Genomic DNA, 23216 nt, shown 5'->3' with positions numbered 1-23216 from the left:
TAGAAAGACACACAGATAGACAGAGACAGACACACAGACAGAGACAGACACAGACAGACAGAGACAGATAGAGACAGACAGACAGGCAGAGAGACAGGCAGAGAGACAGACACAGAGACAGACAGACACACAGACAGAGAAAGACATACAGACACAGACAGACAGACAGACAGACACGCAGACAGAGACAGAGAGAGACACAGACACACACAGACTGACATATAGACAGAAACAGACACACAGACAGAGACAGACAGAGACACAGACACACACAGACTGACATATAGACAGAAACAGACACACAGACAGAGACAGAGAGAGACACAGACACACACATACAGACACATAGACAGAAACAGACACACAGACAGAGACAGACACAGAGACACAGACAAACACAGAGACAGACAGAGACAGACACAGAGACAGACAGACAGACAGAGAAAGAGAGACGGCAGGCAAACAGACAGACAGACAAACAGAAAGCGGGACAGACAAACAGAGATAGACAGAGACAGACAGAGAGACAGACAGACACACAGAAACAGACACACCGACAGAGAGACAGAGACACAGACACACACATACAGACACATAGACAGAAACAGACACACAAACAGAGACAGACACAGAGACACAGACAGACAGAGACAGACAGAGAAAGACACACAGACAGACGGACGGACGGACGGACGGACGGACGGACGGACGGACGGACGGACGGACGGACGGACGGACGGACAGACAGCGAAATACACACAGACAGAGAGACAGGCAAAGAGGCAGAGAGACAGATAGACAGACAGACAGAGAGACACACACACACCGTGAGGGAATATTGTGTTTGTTTAATATTGTTTTAGGACTATGAAAATGGACAAAAGTATTAGCCTATGGATTATGAAAACAACAAAAAGAAATGTGAAAATGTGAGAGGAGAAATGACTAGAGACAGTGTTGTTTAACTCACTGACCATGACCCATGAGTTCTTCTTACCTTTGTTCAGTAGAAAAGTCTCCCTCTCTAAAGTATATAGGTTCAACCATAGACTGGTCACTCTTCATGGACACACAGCTGGGAACAGGGGAGGCTGGTCTCTCCTGCTTGATTGGTCTTCAACACAACAGAGACAAACATTACATCTCTCATCTACTCTGATCTCAGATGGGGAAACGAGTTTCATTCCGAACCGCTACATATCCATTTTCAGAAATGTTGGTAAATTAGCTTTTATTGTTTAAAGAAATTATTATAGAGGTGTGTTTTTTAATCATGGCATGGGGTTGTTCAATGACAGACATGTTTTTGTTTAAAATCTATCACTTGATGGTTTCCTTTCAGAGAGACAAATAATAATTTTTTACAAAATGCTATATATCTGCCTCACTCTCAAATGTGACCGACCGTTTCGATCTTATGTAGCAAAATTGTGTTTTTTACGTTGGATAAAAGTAGAGACTCAGAGCTAGAAAATGATATATCAGACACTGCAGTTGAGGAACAATGGGAAAGTCATTCTGCTTTGAATGTTAATCAACTTGGAACCCCACTTTTGAGAAAAATGTCCTTTGAATGTTTTGGTACCTACTGGAGAGCTCTTCTTTGTCTACAGGGCTGTTACTTTGGCAGATAATGTCACCCATCTAAATAAATAGTTTTATATATATAATCAACTAAATGTATGGTGTTTTTGTTTTATGTCAGTTTAATTGTTTGTTATGCTATAAACTTTTTATTTTATTATAAGTGGTAAAATGAACTAGAAAATGTTATATTTTGCAATTCTGAGTAATTACTACTTTAGTAAGGAATAACACATTACTCAGTACTACTGCAGTTGCTAAATAATTCCAATAGATGGCAGCATAAGACCACAAATGACATTTCAGAAGATTAGATTAGTTTTCTCCGTGGATACACCACCACTCCCCCTCACAGGAAAACTCCTGTGAGCTTCTTTCTGTCCCTTTCCACACTGCTAACACAAGAGGAAGGACTGAAAAAGCATTTAACAGATTACTGTGAAGTAATATAATGATGATTCATGTTTATTATTACCTGTTTTTATGCTCATGTTTTGAAATTATAGTTCATTAATATAACGATTATCAATAAGTCTGAACATTAATTCAGTCACCTCTAGTTGAGAAAAACGTATTTTCCAGGTACATTCATTGTCAAATTCATCAACCAGCATCGAGCCACTCTGCCTTCTCTCTCTAGTAGTCAATTCAGCCCCGGTAAAAAGCTGGTGTCTTCACTCTGCCTTCTCTCTCTAGTAGTCAACTCAGCCCCGGTAAAAAGCTGGTGTCTTCACTCTGCCTTCTCTCTCTAGTAGTCAACTCAGCCCCGCTAAAAAGCTGGTGTCGTCGCTCTGCCTTCTCCAGGGGCATGTTGAGGTAAATTTACTAACCGGGAGGGTTGAATGATGTAATTTATTGGTGGGCTGGAAGACGCACTCTTGTCTTTTCTATTCTGAGGTTGTTTACTCGCAATATCAGATATTAAGATTACTTTTTATAATAAATGTATACTGAGGTTCAATACCTGCTCTAGTCACTATTAATTTGCTCTCCTAAAAGCAACACAGCCCTAAAACGAGATATATAGCTAACTAAAGTTATGTTAATGAGTGACCCTTTTAGAAAATCATGGGACATATAGTCTGTGGTTGCATGCTATTTTATGTCAATCATATTGCTGCTTGTAGCCTATAACTGATGCTTCGTGGTCTTATGCTGCCATCTATTGGAAATATTTAGCAATTAAAAGTTATTAATTCACATTCAGACGTTGGTGAGGCAGCTGAGAATAAACAAAATGGAATGTGTCCAGCCTACTTGAGGCGCCCCGAAAAAAATATTCAAAAGATTGGTCCTTGGATACAGAGGGGTTAAACACTAAAGTTACCATCCATCTAGTGAAGAGAGGAGAACCGGACAGAGGTAGCCAGCATCCGTCAACGAGAGAGGGAGGATAGGATAACTAGGATGCTGCTGGTAGAGTAGCTAGCTAGCTTACCTAGCTGTACCGACTAGCTAGGATAACTAGGATGCTGCTGGTAGAGTAGCTAGCTAGCTTACCTAGCTGTACCGACTAGCTAGGATAACTAGGATGCTGCTGGTAGAGTAGCGAACTAGCTTACCTAGCTGTACCGACTAGCTAGGATAACTAGGATGCTGCTGGTAGAGTAGCTAGCTAGCTTACATAGCTGTACCGACTAGCTAGGATAACTAGGATGCTGCTGGTAGAGTAGCTAGCTAGCTTACATAGCTGTACCGACTAGCTAGGATAACTAGGATGCTGCTGGTAGAGTAGCTAGCTAGCTTACCTAGCTGTACCGACTAGCTAGGATAACTAGGATGCTGCTGGTATAGTAGCTAGCTAGCTTACCTAGCAGTACTGACTAGCTAGGATAACTAGGATGCTGCTGTTATAGTAGCTAGCTAGCTTACCCAGCTGTTCCGACTAGCTAGGATAACTAGGATGCTGCTGGTAGAGTAGCTAGCTAGCTTACCCAGCTGTACCGACTAGCTAGGATAACTAGGATGCTGCTGGTAGGGTAGCTAGCTAGCTAGCTTACCCAGCTGTACCGACTAGCTTGGATAACTAGGATGCTGCTGGTAGAGATGCTAGCTAGCTTACCTAGCTGTACCAACTAGCTTGGATAACTAGGATGCTGCTGGTAGAGTAGCTAGCTAGCTTACCCAGCTGTACCGACTAGCTAGGATAACTAGGATGCTGCTGGTAGAGTAGCTAGCTAGCTTACCTAGCTGTACCGACTAGCTAGGATAACTAGGATGCTGCTGGTATAGTAGCTAGCTAGCTTACCTAGCTGTACCGACAAGCTAGGATAACTAGGATGCTGCTGGTAGAGTAGCTAGCTAGCTTACCTAGCTGTACCGACTAGCTAGGATAACTAGGATGCTGCTGGTAGAGTAGCTAGCTAGCTTACCTAGCTGTAACGACTAGCTAGGATAAATAGGATGCTGCTGGTAGAGTAGCTAGCTAGCTTACCTAGCTGTAACGACTAGCTAGGATAACTAGGATGCTGCTGGTAGAGTAGCTAGTTAGCTTACCCAGCTGTTCTAACTAGCTAGGATAACTAGGATGCTGCTGGTAGAGTAGCTAGCTAGCTTACCCAGCTGTACCGACTAGCTAGGATAACTAGGATGCTGCTGGTAGAGTAGCTAGCTAGCTTACCCAGCTGTACCGACTAGCTAGGATAACTAGGATGCTGCTGGTAGAGTAGCTAGCTAGCTAGCTTACCCAGCTGTACCGACTAGCTTGGATAACTAGGATGCTGCTGGTAGAGTAGCTAGTTAGCTTACCCAGCTGTTCCAACTAGCTAGGATAACTAGGATGCTGCTGGTAGAGTAGCTAGCTAGCTTACCCAGCTGTACCGACTAGCTAGGATAACTAGGATGCTGCTGGTAGAGTAGCTAGCTAGCTTACCCAGCTGTACCGACTAGCTAGGATAACTAGGATGCTGCTGGTAGGGTAGCTAGCTAGCTAGCTTACCCAGCTGTACCTACTAGCTTGGATAACTAGGATGCTGCTGGTAGAGATGCTAGCTAGCTTACCTAGCTGTACCGACTAGCTAGGATAACTAGGATGCTGCTGGTAGAGTAGCTAGCTAGCTTACCTAGCTGTACCGACTAGCTAGGATAACTAGGATGCTGCTGGTAGAGTAGCTAGCTAGCTTACCTAGCTTTACCGACTAGCTTGGCTAGCTAGCAGGACGTTCGTCTGTCGTTTGTCTCGATGATGATGACGAATCCGGTGAACCACAAAATGAAACAAGGATAGAGAGTGAAAAGGATCTGGCTACACTCATCCTGTCCCTGACCGTAAAGCAAAAAGCTAATTGAACAATAAAGTTTGGCGTTTCAACACTGTAACAAACTCCATCGTTATTCCCCAAAATTTACCTTAGTCCACTCTGCGCGTAACCGGACAATATTCTTGGTGCCACACCGGACGTGGACTCGGACAGTTCCAGAACGCGGACTTGAGCAGTGCAACACAATCAACTAAGCCCAGTCTTTACAGTGGGTTACATTAGTAATATTCATTTTTTATTATTATGTTAAACAAACGTTCCACTTTTTTTATAACAATATTTTGAGATCTAGGCCCATATCCACAAAGCGTCTCAGAGTAGAGAAGTGGTCGTATAAGTGCTGAGAATAAAGACATTTGACACTTCGGGGAATAAATTAAAGCTATGCATGAAATCTCTAGTCCCACCTAGTCAGCAGATATTTAGAACACCTCGTGAGCTGTCCTAAGTAGTTAAGAGTTAACAGCAGGTGTCTTGATAATACTATAGAACAATGCAGTGAGTCAGTGGTTCCTGAGCCACATGTAAATGCTTTGTAGTAGTTAAAATAATGTTTTGATATTTGATATGATCAATCCATAAATAATATATGTCCTGTGCTTTTGGCAATGATTTATGTATAATACTTATGTATAACAAGTGATACCATGTATGTCTCCAAAGCATTTTGTCTTCATTTTGGCAGATTAATTTATGCTAATTTCCCAAGATTAACTCAGGTTTTCGCCCAGCGATTAAGGAGTTGGAGCTGTGGCAGGAGTTGGACCTGTGGCTGAAAGGTGGCTGGTTTATATCCTGGGCCGGGCGCTGGAAAAAACAGGAGGAATTGATCTGACCACTGGAGGGTTGCTGGGTTCACATCCTCAAAACATTCACCTTTCATTGATCAGAACTCTAGAGGTTCTTCTTCACTGAACCCCAAAATATATATCACTTTTAGTGGTTCCATATATTAAGGAAGTGAGAGAAGCCTTTTTGGTTCTATAAGGAACCTTCTTTTCTGAGTGTAAAATTAACAAGTTTTTCTTTTGATTATTTAATTATCCACATCATGTTATTTCAAGTTCTCCCTTGGGAGCACAACATCACATTGTTAAAAAAAATTATGCTAAATTTGTCATGGCTATAAATTGGGCAATTGAAGACATCTAGGGCGTAATCTGTGTTCGATGAAAATGAACATTGTATGCAACGTTGCAGGCAACATTATTGGCAAGGGACTTGATGCCTACTATGCCAAAGCTATTTAGAGTTGTTAAACGGGTGTGAAGAGTGTGTTGATATAACGGGAATATTGTCAAAATTCTTCTTGTAACAACGATCAGAATTGGTAAAGAAAATATGCATTCCATTATATTAGGCAATAATTAAGAGTAGGCAAAGTGGTCGTGTCATGTGAAAATTCTATCAAATGTGTTACATTGCAACGAGTACAGTCAGGGTGCCGTGGAGCCCCTGCAGTACCTCCACAGACCCCGGATTGAGAACCCCTGCAGTACCTCCACAGACCCCGGATTGAGAACCCCTGATTTAGCAGATGCTCTTATCCAGAGAGATTTACAGTAACTGCATTCATCTTAAGATAGCTATTTATTTTGGAAATAAAGTTAATAAATTCTTCATAAAATTGTCATCTTACCTCTTAGCTTTGGTGTCATGTCCCCCAGAGAGATGCATTTTAGAGGCAGGGCCCCCCTCCTCTCTCTCCCCAGAGAGACTCATTTTAGAGCACTGACCCCTAAACAGAGATCCAACATGTTGATTGTGGTCAACACAGGGACAACTAAACAGAGATCCAGCATGTTGGTTGTGGTCAACACAGTGACAACTAAACAGAGATCCAGCATGTTGGTTGTGGTTAACACAGTGACAACTAAACAGAGATCCAACATGTTGGTTGTGGTTAACACAGTGACAACTAAACAGAGATCCAGCATGTTGGTTGTGGTTAACACAGTGACAACTAAACAGAGATCCAACATGTTGGTTGTGGTTAACACAGTGACAACTAAACAGAGATCCAGCATGTTGGTTGTGGTTAACACAGTAACAACTAAACAGAGATCCAGCATGTTGGTTGTGGTTAACACAGTGACAACTAAACAGAGATCCAGCATGTTGGTTGTGGTTAACACAGTGACAACTAAACAGAGATCCAACATGTTGGTTGTGGTTAACACAGTGACAACTAAACAGAGATCCAGCATGTTGGTTGTGGTCAACACAGTGACAACTAAACAGAGATCCAGCATGTTGGTTGTGGTTAACACAGTGACTAATTCTTGAATGTCAATTGTTCTCATTCATTCATTATCTCTTTGAGAAATATATTTTTAACAACTTTCTCTTTTACTTCTCTACATTCATGAAGAAAATGATGTACTTTTTACTCCATACATTTTCCCTGACACCCAAAAGTACTCGTTACATGTTGAATGCTTAGCAGGACAGAAAACGGTCCAATTTGAACACTTATCAAGAGAACATCCCTACTGCCTCTGATCTGAAGGACTCACTAAACAGAGAACATCCCTGGTCATTACTGCCTCTGACCTGGAGGACTCACTAAACACAAATGCTTCATTTTTAAATGATGTCTGAGTGTTGGAGTGTGACCCTGGCTATCCGTAAATTAAAATAACAAGAAAATTGTGCCGTCTGGTTTGCTTAATAAAATGAATTTTAAATGATCACTACTTTACTTTTACTTTTGATGCTTAAGTATATTTTAGCAATTACATTTACTTTTGATACTTAATTATATTTTAAACCAAATACTTTTAGACTTCTACTGAAGAAGTATTTTACTGGGTGACTTTCACTTTTAATTGAGTCATTTTCTATTAAGGTATCTTTACTTTTACTCAAGTATGAGAATTGAGTACTTTTTCTACCACTGTTCTAATATTCTAGAGACATATGAGCCACAGTGTCAACAGACATTTTGTAACTGCGCAGGCTACAAAGTTACTTTCAATTTCATATAAGGAAATAATGTAACGGTCACTGGGTGAATTCGTTTTGCATTGCCCGGCTCCCCGGGTGCGCAGAGTTTACGCATTTTAGACCATTCCATTGTTCCTTAAAATAAAACTCCACTCACCTGTAGCACCGGGCCATGCAAAACGAACTTCCCACTGTCGCAGGGCACTGAGACACAGAGTTCTAAACCCAGAGGCATTTACAACAGTAACCAGAGGTAACAGTCAGTTGCATGCGACAGCAGCAAATCATGACATTGTACCGAATCTTGCTTCAGTTTTTTTATTATAGTCCTTCTTATGTTATTTTTGCTAAACATATAATTTACTCGTAACCAAGTTTAGCTGTGTTTTTTTCCTCCAAAATATGAATTACTGTAGGACTTTAATAATTGTAAACAGGCCTACAAACCCAAAAGGTTTTAATGATGCCTTAAATCTATCTTCAAATATATATTTGATGATTAGTTGAATCCGGTGTGTAAGTGCTGGTAAGAACAAAAGGAATGAGAAACCCTGAGATAAACATAAAACCATATAATGTAAAAGCTCCTCCACCATCTTTACCAGACGTTTTACTGATAACATGTAGACCACTGATTAGTTTCCACTTTGAAAACTGCTGTCTGTCAGCAACTCAGCTCAAGTAGCAGTTCTACTAACTAGTAATATCTCATTCCTAGTATTCATTCTCTTACTCTGTCCTTTAGAATAGATTATTGTTCAGAAATACTTACTTATTTGTCAGTAATCTCCATATAGCGTCTTCTGCTCTGTCGTCTCAAAATGGATCCTGAACAAAAGAACAACTTTACTTTCTGTTTCACTCAGCCGTCTCCCCACCCTGAAAATAAAGTGTTTTATTGGTATCTTCCACTAGATGGCAGTAAACACCTGCTGTAACTACAATTTACAACAGCATTCCTTAATCATAAAGGCAGTGTCTCAAAGGAGGAGTGCTGAACCAGGATCAGCTCCCCCTGTCTATGTAATCTGATTCATTATGATCTAGGATCAGGTCCCCCCTCTCCATGTAATCTGATTCATTGTGATCTAGGATCAGGTCCTCCTCTCCATGTAACCTGATTCATTATGATCTAGGATCAGGTCCCCCCCTCTCCATGTAATCTGATTCATTATGATCTAGGATCAGGTCCCTCCTCTCCATGTAATCTGATTCATTATGATCTAGGATCAGGTCCTCCTCTCCATGTAATCTGATTCATTATGATCTAGGATCAGGTCCTCCTCTCCATGTAATCTGATTCATTATGATCTAGGATCAGGTCCTCCTCTCCATGTAATCTGATTCATTATGATCTAGGATCAGGTCCCCCTCTCCATGTAATCTGATTCATTATGATCTAGGATCAGGTCCCCCTCTCCATGTAATCTGATTCATTATGATCTAGGATCAGGTCCCCCCTCTCCATGTAATCTGATTCATTATGATCTAGGATCATGTCACCCCTCTCCATGTAATCTGATTCATTATGATCTAGGATCAGGTCCCCCCTCTCCATGTAATCTGATTCATTATGATCTAGGATCATGTCACCCCTCTCCATGTAATCTGATTCATTATGATCTAGGATCAGGTCCCCCCTCTCCATGTAATCTGATTCATTATGATCTAGGATCAGGTCCCCCCTCTCCATGTAATCTGATTCATTATGATCTAGGATCAGGTCCCCCCTCTCCATGTAATCTGATTCATTATGATCTAGGATCAGGTCCCCCCTTTCCATGTAATCTGATTCATTATGATCTAGGATCAGGTCCCCCCCTCTCCATGTAATCTGATTCATTGTGATCTAGGATCAGGTCCCTCCTCTCCATGTAATCTGATTCATTATGATCTAGGATCAGGTCCTCCTCTCTCCATGTAATCTGATTCATTATGATCTAGGATCAGGTCCCCTCCTGTCCATGTAATCTGATTCATTATGATCTAGGATCAGGTCCCCCTCTCCATGTAATCTGATTCATTATAATCTAGGATCAGGTCCTCCTCTCTATGTAATCTGATTCATTATGATATAGGATCAGGTCCTCCTCTCCATATAATCTGATTCATTATGATCTAGGATCAGGCCCCTCCTCTCCATGTAATCTGATTCATTATGATCTAGGATCAGGTCCCCCCTCTCCATGTAACCTGATTCATTATGATCTAGGATCAGGTCCTCCTATCCATGTAATCTGATTCATTATGATCTAGGATCAGGTCAGCGGGCCTGCTAGTGATAGTGGTGGAGTCAGCACCTCCACACGTGGAGATGTATCCACTCAGTCCAGTAGACCTGCTAGTGATAGTGGTGGAGCCAGTACCTCCACACATGGAGATGTATCCACTCAGTCCAGTAGGCCTGCTAGTGATAGTGGTGGAGATGTATCCACTCAGTCCAGTAGACCTGCTAGTGATAGTGGTGGAGATGTATCCACTCAGTCCAGTAGACCTGCTAGTGATAGTGGTGGAGATGTATCCACTCAGTCCAGTAGACCTGCTAGTGATAGTGGTGGAGATGTATCCACTCAGTCCAGTAGACCTGCTAGTGATAGTGGTGGAGATGTATCCACTCAGTCCAGTAGACCTGCTAGTGATAGTGGTGGGGATGTAACCACTCAGTCCAGTAGACCTGCTAGTGATAGTGGTGGGGATGTATCCACTCAGTCCAGTAGACCTGTTAATGATAGTGGTGGAGATGTGTCCAGTCAGTCCAGTAGACCTGCTAGTGATAGTGGTGGAGCCAGTACCTCCACACATGGAGATGTATCCACTCAGTCCAGTAGACCTGCTAGTGATAGTGGTGGAGATGTGTCCAGTCAGTCCAGTAGACCTGCTAGTGATAGTGGTGGAGCCAGTACCTCCACACATGGACATGTATCCACTCAGTCCAGTAGGCCTGCTAGTGATAGTGGTGGAGATGTATCCACTCAGTCCAGTAGACCTGCTAGTGATAGTGGTGGAGCCAGTACCTCCACACGTGGAGATGTATCCACTCAGTCCAGTAGGCCTGCTAGTGATAGTGGTGGAGATGTATCCACTCAGTCCAGTAGACCTGCTAGTGATAGTGGTGGAGCCAGTACCTCCACACATGGAGATGTATCCACTCAGTCCAGTAGGCCTGCTAGTGATAGTGGTGGAGATGTATCCACTCAGTCCAGTAGACCTGCTAGTGATAGTGGTGGAGATGTATCCACTCAGTCCAGTAGACCTGCTAGTGATAGTGGTGGAGATGTATCCACTCAGTCCAGTAGACCTGCTAGTGATAGTGGTGGAGATGTATCCACTCAGTCCAGTAGACCTGCTAGTGATAGTGGTGGAGATGTATCCACTCAGTCCAGTAGACCTGCTAGTGATAGTGGTGGGGATGTAACCACTCAGTCCAGTAGACCTGCTAGTGATAGTGGTGGGGATGTATCCACTCAGTCCAGTAGACCTGCTAGTGATAGTGGTGGAGCCAGTACCTCCACACATGGAGATGTATCCACTCAGTCCAGTAGACCTGTTAATGATAGTGGTGGAGATGTGTCCAGTCAGTCCAGTAGACCTGCTAGTGATAGTGGTGGAGCCAGTACCTCCACACATGGAGATGTATCCACTCAGTCCAGTAGACCTGCTAGTGATAGTGGTGGAGATGTGTCCAGTCAGTCCAGTAGACCTGCTAGTGATAGTGGTGGAGCCAGTACCTCCACACATGGACATGTATCCACTCAGTCCAGTAGGCCTGCTAGTGATAGTGGTGGAGATGTATCCACTCAGTCCAGTAGACCTGCTAGTGATAGTGGTGGAGCCAGTACCTCCACACGTGGAGATGTATCCACTCAGTCCAGTAGGCCTGCTAGTGATAGTGGTGGAGATGTATCCACTCAGTCCAGTAGACCTGCTAGTGATAGTGGTGGAGCCAGTACCTCCACACATGGAGATGTATCCACTCAGTCCAGTAGGCCTGCTAGTGATAGTGGTGGATATGTATCCACTCAGTCCAGTAGACCTGCTAGTGATAGTGGTGGAGATGTATCCACTCAGTCCAGTAGACCTGCTAGTGATAGTGGTGGAGATGTATCCACTCAGTCCAGTAGACCTGCTAGTGATAGTGGTGGAGATGTATCCACTCAGTCCAGTAGACCTGCTAGTGATAGTGGTGGGGATGTATCCACTCAGTCCAGTAGACCTGCTAGTGATAGTGGTGGGGATGTATCCACTCAGTCCAGTAGACCTGCTAGTGATAGTGGTGGAGATGTATCCACTCAGTCCAGTAGACCTGCTAGTGATAGTGGTGGAGATGTATCCACTCAGTCCAGTAGACCTGCTAGTGATAGTGGTGGAGATGTGTCCAGTCAGTCCAGTAGACCTGCTCGTGATAGTGGTGGAGATGTGTCCAGTCAGTCCAGTAGACCTGCTAGTGATAGTGGTGGAGATGTGTCCAGTCAGTCCAGTAGACCTGCTAGTGATAGTGGTGGAGATGTATCCACTCAGTCCAGTTGGCCTGCTAGTGATAGTGGTGGAGATGTATCCACTCAGTCCAGTAGGCCTGCTAGTGATAGTGGTGGAGATGTATCCACTCAGTCCAGTAGGCCTGCTAGTGATAGTGGTGGAGATGTATCCACTCAGTCCAGTAGACCTGCTAGTGATAGTGGTGGAGATGTATCCACTCAGTCCAGTAGACCTGCTAGTGATAGTGGTGGAGATGTATCCACTCAGTCCAGTAGACCTGCTAGTGATAGTGGTGGAGATGTATCCACTCAGTCCAGTAGACCTGCTAGTGATAGTGGTGGAGATGTATCCACTCAGTCCAGTAGACCTGCTAGTGATAGTGGTGGAGATGTATCCACTCAGTCCAGTAGACCTGCTAGTGATAGTGGTGGAGATGTATCCACTCAGTCCAGTAGACCTGCTAGTGATAGTGGTGGAGATGTATCCACTCTGTCCAGTAGACCTACTCCATGACCCACAGCAACGCAGTCTTCTATGGACCAGTTTATTCCAAAGTCTATGTCTTTAGCAAAACAAGGCCACATTGATATTGCATTGGCTAAAATGATTGCCACCGATTTCCAGCCATTTTAGATTGTGGAGGTTTTAGAAATTATAGCAATAATGTAAATCCAATGTACACAATTCCAAGCAGGAAAACCCTTTCAAAATCACTTTTCCACAAATGTACGAGAGCACACAGGCTTCAGTGTGGAAAAGAGTCTAAAAAGCTACTGCAGTTTTCCTTACCACTGACTGCTGGACATCAAGGGTAACCACTTCTTACATGTCGGGTACATGTCACTTCATTGAAGATTTTTTCGATGTCTAGCTGTCTTCTGGACTGCTTTGAGTTCAGCGACAGACACACCCAGAGAACTTGGCAGAGGAACTGTTGAGAGTGGCCAGAGAAGGACAAGTAGATGGAAAAGTGGTCTGTTGTGTTAGCGACAATGCAGCTAACATAACCAAAGCCATGAAAATGTTTAATAAATTGATCCATCATCCATGTCTTGCCCATACAATCAACCTGATTGTAAGAGATGCTCTGAAGGTGATGAAGCCTACTGTGGACAAAGTGAAAGCAGCTGTGGAATACTTCCACAGGAGCACAGTAGGTGCTGAAAAACTAAAGTCTACACAACGCCAGATGGGGATGCATGAGCTGAGGCCTAAACAAGACTGCACTACAAGGTGGAATTCAACATTTTATATGTTGAAGCGGTTTCTTGAGTCAAAGGATGCCATCATCTCTACCCTGGGCATTGTCAATGCACCTGTTGATGCTCTGACCCAAGAGGAATGGGAGGTGGTGGAGGAGGTGTGCAGTCCTGGAGCAGGTCACTGTGGAGATCAGTGGAGAGAGGTACAGGAAGCAGTTATTACTGCATCATTATTTAATCCAGTATTATATATGTATATGAGCAGTAGATGAGAATGTAGTATCAGTAGACTAAACATGAAGCTGAACTAATAAGTTACTGTTCTCTCTTTTCAGCTATGTGACCACCTCAACAATGATACTCCTGTGTAAGGGTCTGCAGCGAATCACAGCCAGACGCCAGAGAGAAGCAAATTTAATGTGACCGAGTTGATGGACACCCTATGTTCATCAATGGACAGAAAGTTCCACAGAATGGAATATAATCACGTGCTATCAGAAACCGCTGCACTTGACCCCAGGTTTAAGTAGTTAGCCTTCAGTGATGCCATAGCGATTGATGAGGCTCTTCAAAGAATAACCTCCTCAGCAGGGAGGGACAGCCCCAGCAGTCAGCTGGCTCAGGCACCAGGGCATCAGGAAGAAGAGGGATCAGATGGAGGGACAGCCCCAGCAGTCAGCTGGCTCAGGCACCAGGGCATCAGGAAGAAGAGGGATCAGATGGAGGGACAGCACCAGCAGTAGTGTCACAAACGTCTGCTGTTTGGATGCTGTTTGACGAGAGAGCAACTGGGGATGCAGCACGAAGGAATCTCTCAGCAGATGCCATAATGGAGGTCCGATCCTATTTGGAGGAGCCCCTCCTCCAAAGATCTGCAGATCCTCTGAGCTGGTGGAAGAACAAGGCCTCTGTCTACCCACGGCTTACTAAAGTCATGACAGGGAGACTCCGCATAGTGGCCACATCCGTTCCCTCTGAGAGGGTCTTCTCGAAAACAGGACAAATAATTACTGAGAGAAGAAACCGCATCAGCCCCTCGAAAGTGAGGCAGCTTGCATTTCTGAATGCAAATCTCTCATAAAAGCAAAATCTGGTCAGCATTGCTGTGTGCTGCTGGTTATAACATGGTAATAAAGAAGAGAGAGAAAAGAGGGACCAGTTTAATGTTTTGGGATGCTGCAGTTTTGCATATTGTTATTTATTTTTCTTTGATATGGTTAAATATTCTATTATTATGTTGTTCAGGTTGTATTCATTTTCAATGGTTAGATTTATATGCACTTTGTTTATATACATTAAAAAGTTATACTTTAAATGCACATGTGTAATAGCATCCTTATGTTTTACATTTATTTCAAATTGTGGGATGCTGCAGTTTGGCAAATTGTTATTTATTTTTCTTTGATATGATGCAATATTCTATTATGTTGTTCAGGTTGTATTTATTTTGAATGGTTAGATTTATATGCACTTTGTTTATATACATTAAAAGTTATACTTTAAATGCAAATGTTTAAGAGCATTCTTTTTCATAAACAAAATGCATTTTTAAATACATTGTGGTTAAGGTAGAGTATGATTTCATTTAATAATTTAATTAGAATTGTTTTAACACCAATCATAGTCAAACACGTCACCACCCATTTATATAACAATAGTTATATAACAACAGTATCCAGCGGGTGGGGCTAACAGTCAGTTGCATGTGACAGCAGTAACTCATGACATTGTACTGAATCATGCTTCAGTTTTTATATTATAGTCCTTCTTCAAGACATCTCTTTTACATTATTTTAGATAAACATATAATTTACTAGAAACCAGGTTTAGCTGTGTTTTTTTCATCAAATATGAATTCTAGTAGGCCTTTAATAATTGTAAACAGGCCTTCAAACCCAAAAGGTTTTCATTTGAGAATGTTCATTTGTATGCCTCAAATATTAAACTGTTTTAAAATATTTTATGATTAGTTGAATCAGGTGTGTAAGTGCTGGTAAGAACAAAAGGATGAGAAACCCTGAGATAAACATTAAACCATATAATGTAAAAGCTCCTCCGCCATCTTTACCAGACGTTTTACTGATAACATGTAGACCTACTGATTAGTTTCCACTTTGAAAACTGCTGTCTGTCAGCAACTCAGCTCAAGTAGCAGTTCTACTAACTAGTAATATCTCATTCCTAGTATTCATTCTCTTACTCTGTCCTTTAGAATAGATTATTGTTCAGAAATACTTACTTATTTGTCAGTAATCTCCATATAGCGTCTTCTGCTCTGTCGTCTCAAAATGGATCCTGAACAAAAGAACAACTTAACTTTCTGTTTCAATCAGCCGTCTCCCCACCCTGAAAATAAAGTGTTTTATTGGTATCTTCCACTAGATGGCAGTAAACACCTGCTGTAACTAGATTTAACAACTATGTGTTTGGTTTCATAAAGGCAGTGTCCCAGAGGAGGAGTGCTGATATGGTATCAGGTCCCCCCCTCTCCATGTAATCTGATTCATTATGATCTAGGATCAGGTCCCCCCCTCTCCACGTAATCTGATTCATTATGATCTAGGATCAGGTCCCCCCCTCTCCATGTAATCTGATTCATTATGATCTAGGATCAGGTCCTCCTCTCCATGTACTCTGATTCATTATGATCTAAGATCAGGTCCCTCCTCTCCATGTAATCTGATTCAATGTGATCTAGGATCAGGTCCCCCCTCTCCATGTAATCTGATTCATTATGATCTAGGATCAGGTCCCCCCTCTCCATGTAATCTGATTCATTATGATCTAGGATCAGGTCCCACCTCTCCATGTAATATGATCCATTATGATCTAGGATCAGGTCCCCCCTCCCCATGTAATCTGATTCATTATGATCTAGGATCAGGTCCCCCCTCTCCATGTAATCTGATTCACTATGATCTATGATCAGGTCCTCCTCTCCATGTAATCTGATTCATTATAATCTAGGATCAGGTCCCCCCTCTCCATGTAATCTGATTCATTATGATCTAGGATCAGGTACCCCTCTCCATGTAATCTGATTCATTGTGATCTAGGATCAGGTCCCCCCTCTCCATGTAATCTGATTCATTATGATCTAGGATCAGGTCCCCCTCTCCTTGTAATCTGATTCATTATGATCTAGGATCAGGTCCCCCCTCTCCATGTAATCTGATTCATTATGATCTAGGATCAGGTCCCCCCTCTCCATGTAATCTGATTCATTATGATCTAGGATCAGGTCCCCCCTCTCCATGTAATCTGATTCATTATGATCTAGGATCAGGTTCCCCCTCTCCATGTAATCTGATTCATTATGATCTAGGATCAGGTCCCCCCTCTCCATGTAATCTGATTCATTATGATCTAGGATCAGGTCCCCCTCTCCATGTAATCTGATTCAATGTGATCTAGGATCAGGTCCGTCCTCTCCATGTAATCTGATTCATTATGATCTAGGATCAGGTCCCCCCTCTCCATGTAATCTGATTCATTATGATCTAGGATCAGGTCCGTCCTCTCCATGTAATCTGATTCATTATGATCTAGGATCAGGTCCCCCCTCTCCATGTAATCTAATTCATGATGATCTAGGATAAGGTCCCTCCTCTCCATGTAATCTGATTCATTATGATCTAGGATCAGGTTCCCCCTCTCCATGTAATCTGATTCATTATGATCTAGGATCAGGTCCCCCACTCCATGTAATCTAATACATTATGATCTAAAATACTTAACTGATCCTAGATCAGCTGTCCTACTCTTTATGAATACTGTCACAGAATCAATTAGTATCATTCATTGAACTGCTTTGCCATGAACAGATCTTTGAGGTCTTAACTTAAAGGTTCTATATTGACCTTATGGTCATTTTAATGGGGTTGAACATCCATCCCATCAGATTGTGTAAAGGATTTTATGAGTTCAGAAAAACAGTGACTTGGAAGCATCTCTCTGACCTCACCCTGCTGAAACACACTCAAGTAAAGACCACATAGCTACAGTTATATGCTTTTCTGTTTTTATACACTTTTACAGCCAATGTATGGACAGGTATCCATATGAATCAGTACAATATACAAACTAGTAAGCCACCTCCCAATAAGGGGTCAGCAATATCAAGCATGCAGCACTAAACAGACAGACATCTCAGGCAACAAAATCTCACACTCAATACCTGCAAATATTTACAAAAAGTATTGTAGCAGATTTTATTTTGACTTCATGAGAAAAGACCCACATTTTTGGGTGAAATTAACAGAAGCCTTTGCAACAACAATCTAAAATAAGTTTTGCTAGCGTTATGAATATACAGTGTCTTTATTAATATATATGTTTTAATTGTAGTTGTATGCCTATATGTACAGTTTTTTTTAACACTTGTTAACAACCACACACTTTTAATGGGGGTGGCAGGTAGCCTAGTTGTTAGAGTATTGGGCTAGTAACTGAAATGTTGCTGCATCGAATCTCCAAGCTGACAAGGTAAAATTCGGTTGTTCTGCCCCTGAACAAGGCAGGTTACCCACTGTTCCCCGGTAGGCCATCACAGGGGCGGAAATGCCGGGGGGGACGGGGGGGACACAACCCCCCCATCCTGGGAAAAATATGATTTGTCCCCCCCAATATATCACTGAAACATAACTATGTAATTTATATAATATTAATAATATGCAATGAAAGCAATTGTGCTGATTATAGACACTTAATAGCTTGTTCTTAAGTTTCAAAAGATTGCGACCCCCCCCACCCTTTGCCTCACAATGGTTTGATCCACTGCCAGTTCCTTAGCTTGCGAGGTAACGTAGAGGTCGTATCTACTGTCTGAAAGGCACTCAATACACGTAACTGACGTGAGGTTAATCCAGTCAATCGCGCACACACACTAGCTGAATATGCAGAGCTAGCGCGCAAATATTAACTATTAAGCTAGCTAGTACCTATTCCATGTATGTGGCGTCGTCAAAGATGGAATCTTTGCTATCGTCAATTTATTCCAAGATCAGCATGCATGTAAGTTAGTGCTTCAAAGTCCCTGTGATAAGGTTAGCGATAAACTGAACAGAACTTCACTCTCTTCTACCATTGTTTTAAATATATTTAATGGTCTCGTTGCAAAAGCTAAATTGTCGCAAGGGAACTTTTATTAATACATTTTATTTCACCTTTATTTAACCTGGGTAGCAAAGATTATAGCAAACACCACTGAATTGGTGCTCGCTAGCTTTGCAAATTCAGCTATTGTTAGAAGCCAGCCAATATGAAACAAACGATTAAAATTACAAAAGGTTGCAGCATATGTTGTGTAAATGGTGAACTCATACAGCTGTCAACTCTTGTCACTGCAATCCGTTTCACATTTGCTAGCTACCTTTTAGATCGAAGCCCATATAGAATGATAGAAGATAAGATGATAGAAGCCCATCTCCTACTGTAAATAACCTACATACTGTGTGTGTGTAGCCAACCAGGTAGAAAAATGGCAGAAAAATGGCAGAAAAAAGGCGGACATCAGAGTATTTTTCAGTACACCAAAACGCAAAGTAAGAACCCTCGTAGCCTAATATCTCAAAGACTAGTTGATAAAATGTTCATAAGAAAGAAATGAAATTCTAATGGAAATGTTTCACAATGATGTCATTAGGCAGAGCAGGCAACAGATGGCACACAGACAGCAGAGTTGGGGACAGATATGCAGGGACAGACTGGCAGAGACAGGGAGTCTCAGGTAAGTTTGTTGAGTCTTTGTTTGGCAACATTATGAAAGGTTCTCAATTTTTTTAACTTGTAAAATAGGAACATAATTGGAAAATGCCATGGATACCCCCACTCTCAACTTAAACTGGTGACTGAACTAAGATTTGTTAAAGGCAATGGTATTGCTGTTGTGATTAGTTGTGTAGTTTTGGGTACCGGTAGTTAGGAGTACGGCAAACACCTTATTTCTTTGGTTCCTCAATATACATTTACCATATTAAACGTAGGCTATGTGTTACAGCACTACTTTTGGTGTCCCCCTCAGGAATTGCTCTTGAGAAAATGTAATGTAATTGTCCCCTCCAAAGTTGATATCAGATTTTCGCCCCTGGGCCATCATTGTAAATAACAATTTGTTCTTAACTGACTTGCCTAGTTAAATAAAGGTTAAATAAAATAAAATAAAAATGTATTCTCATATAGTTCTATGCTCACTCTACCTAGCTGTGTATAATGTTATAACTCTTCTGTCTGTATTCTGCCTCTAAATGTTGTCTATCAAATATATTCACATTTTATTTATTTACATTTTATTTGCCACATGCACCGAATACCACAGTTGTAGACCTTACAGTGAAATGCTTACTTACAAGCTCTTAACCAACAAGTTTTAAGAAAAATAGGTGTTAAATAAAAAACACATAAGAAAAAAATAGACATAAAAAGTAACAAAAATTAAACAGCAGCAGTAAAATAACAATAGTTGAGGCTATATACACATACATACAAATATACATAAACCGCCACCCCTTGTCTTACCAGAGATCGGTGTACTATCGAAAAAGCGTAAAACCTGCCAGCTGTATGTTATTCACCATGTAAAATTATGTGTACAGATGTAGGATCTTATTTTGATCACTCCCTACTGCAGAAGAACGTTCCTGCAATGCAGGAAATGTAAAACTTGTAGTGTATTTGAGGATTAAAAAGGCTTCTGAAGTTTGTAATTTCCACTTAGAGATATCAGACTTAAGTATCAACCCCTACAAAAATGTCCATTAATTATAATCCCCATGATAATTCACATTTCTTGTTGCTGCAGGAATATTTTCCTGCTGTAGTAAACTGGCTCAAATGAAGATCCTACGTGCAAATGTACTTGGTGAATAAAGGTGATTGTGATTCTACAAAGGTTGAGTCTCCAGATTCCCTTGCTGCTCTGGAGAAATAATGAAATGGTTGTCATGGTGATTTAAACAGGGACCTGGTTACCTCCCAACTCTGATGTCATTTGTTACATTTCACCCTGTTGATAAAGGCGGCTACAAGGATGAACCCAGAAGACACCTCTAAATCAACATTCACTGATATTATCCTAAAATCCTTTCACTCATATTGTGGTGTCTCTTCGTTTAACAGATAGTCTATGATATTAATATTGTAGCAAACAGTGGTGCAGGGCAGTGAACCCAGGTCACTGGTGAACAAGGAAAACACCCTATGCATCGCACAAATAGGGTTAACCCAGTATCAATAGGGTTAACCCAGTATCAGTATCAATAGTGTTAACCCAGTATCAGTATTAATAGTGTTAACCCAGTATCAGTATTAATAGTGTTAACCCAGTATCAGTATCAATAGTGTTAACCCAGTGTCAGTATCAATAGGGTTAACCCAGTATCAGTATTAATAAGGTTAACCCAGTATCAGTATCAATAGTGTTAACCTAGTATCAGTATCAATAGGGTTAACCCAGTATCAGTATTAATAGTGTTAACCCAGTATCAGTATTAATAGTGTTAACCCAGTATCAGTATTAATAAGGTTAACCCAGTATCAGTATTAACAGGGTTAACCCAGTATCAGTATCAATAGTGTTAACCTAGTATCAGTATCAATAGGGTTAACCCAGTATCAGTATCAATAGTGTTAACCTAGTATCAATATCAATAGGGTTAACCCAGTATTTATTTATTTATTTATTTTACTAGACAAGTCAGTATCAGTATCAATAGGGTTAACCCAGTATCAGTATTAATAGTGTTAACCCAGTATCAGTATCAATAGGGTTAACCCAGTATCAGTATTAACAGGGTTAACCCAGTATCAGTATCAATAGTGTTAACCTAGTATCAGTATCAATAGGGTTAACCCAGTATCAGTATCAATAGGGTTAACCCAGTATCAGTATCAATAGTGTTAACCCAGTATCAGTATTAATAGGGTTAACCCAGTATCAGTATCAATAGGGTTAACCCAGTATCAGTATCAATAGTGTTAACCCAGTATCAGTATTAATAAGGTTAACCCAGTATCAGTATCAATAGTGTTAACCTAGTATCAGTATCAATAGGGTTAACCCAGTATCAGTATTAATAGTGTTAACCCAGTATCAGTATTAATAGTGTTAACCCAGTATCAGTATTAATAAGGTTAACCCAGTATCAGTATTAACAGGGTTAACCCAGTATCAGTATCAATAGTGTTAACCTAGTATCAGTATCAATAGGGTTAACCCAGTATCAGTATCAATAGTGTTAACCTAGTATCAATATCAATAGGGTTAACCCAGTATTTATTTATTTATTTATTTTACTAGACAAGTCAGTATCAGTATCAATAGGGTTAACCCAGTATCAGTATTAATAGTGTTAACCCAGTATCAGTATCAATAGGGTTAACCCAGTATCAGTATTAACAGGGTTAACCCAGTATCAGTATCAATAGTGTTAACCTAGTATCAGTATCAATAGGGTTAACCCAGTATCAGTATCAATAGGGTTAACCCAGTATCAGTATCAATAGTGTTAACCCAGTATCAGTATTAATAGGGTTAACCCAGTATCAGTATCAATAGGGTTAACCCAGTATCAGTATCAATAGGGTTAACCCAGTATCAGTATTAATAGTGTTAACCCAGTATCAGTATCAATAGTGTTAACCCAGTATCAGTATTAATAGGGTTAACCCAGTATCAATAGGGTTAACCCAGTATCAGTATAAATAGGGTTAACCCAGTATCAGTATCAATAGGGTTAACCCAGTATCAGTATCAATAGGGTTAACCCAGTATCAGTATCAATAGGGTTAACCCAGTATCAGTGTTAATTAGTCCCGTGCTTCGACTACTCAGACCCCTCACACATCCGGGCCATGCATTCTGATGGCCTCACAGACACCATACCACTTCTGACACCAATGTAGCAAACAGCGGGGCAGGGAAGTTAACCCAGGTCGCACATGTAAAAGGCCAACAACCTACGCATCGCGCCATTGGCACCAATTTGGTCACTTGGTTGGAATTGTGAAGTGGCTCATATAGCGAGGATCACTGCACTATAGTGGAACTATGATACAACTACATTATCATATGAAATGTAGAGGATCACTACACTATAGTGGAACTATGATACAATTACATTATCATATGAAATGTAGAGGATCACTACACTATAGAGGAACTATGATACAATTACATTATCATATGAAATGTAGAGAATCACTACACTATAGAGGAACTATGATACAATTACATTATCATATGAAATGTTAAATGTAGAACTATAATATATGAATATTGATATATTGAATTTGACTTGACCACGTCCAGTCAGCTCCATTTTGTATGATTAAACTGACACCAACCTGTCTCAGTAGTAGTAGACTGTTAGGAGTGTTTTACTGTCATTCACTATACTAACATTACACCAACCTGTCTCAGTAGTAGTAGACTGTTAGGAGTGTTTTACTGTCATTCACTATACTAACATTACACCAACCTGTCTCAGTAGTAGTAGACTGTCAGGAGTGTTTTACTGTCATTCACTATACTAACATTACATTTAATTTATCTACACACTTTACAATAATCCCTGGCAGGATTCTCACCTTGAAACTTCATTGCGATTTTTTTCTGTTCTGTTCTGTATATTCTGATGGGTGAGGCCTGAGCTGGAATGTGAAGCTAACTGAAGCTGTCTAGCTTTAGAAAACCAGTATATCAAGCCTGTATCATAGTATACCCCTCAGGCTACGTTCAGGTTTCAGCAAG

The 23216-nt window shown here is 41.1% G+C and overlaps 2 long non-coding RNA genes across 2 annotated transcripts in view; one reads left to right on the top strand and one right to left on the bottom strand.

The window, feature by feature from the left end:
• LOC106603753 (uncharacterized) overlaps positions 1-15759 on the bottom strand; it is a 16502-nt gene extending 743 nt beyond the window's left edge. The window contains exons 1-5 of the long non-coding RNA XR_014391648.1: positions 15708-15759; positions 13056-13197; positions 8563-8618; positions 6484-6582; positions 998-1114 (exon numbers count right to left, since the gene is read on the bottom strand). This is a non-coding gene — a long non-coding RNA (uncharacterized LOC106603753). The remainder of the gene's footprint in view (positions 1-997; positions 1115-6483; positions 6583-8562; positions 8619-13055; positions 13198-15707) is intronic.
• Positions 1-23216, top strand: part of LOC145877332 (uncharacterized) — a 166532-nt gene that overhangs the window by 55507 nt on the left and 87809 nt on the right. The gene's annotated exons all lie outside the window — the stretch shown is intronic.

The sequence above is a fragment of the Salmo salar genome, unplaced genomic scaffold, assembly GCF_965601325.2.
Source record: "Salmo salar unplaced genomic scaffold, fSalSal1 ptg000867l, whole genome shotgun sequence".
Taxonomy (NCBI): Eukaryota; Metazoa; Chordata; class Actinopteri; order Salmoniformes; family Salmonidae; genus Salmo; species Salmo salar.
Note: the sequence above shows the minus strand (reverse complement) of the source record. Positions and strands in the feature narration are given on the sequence as shown.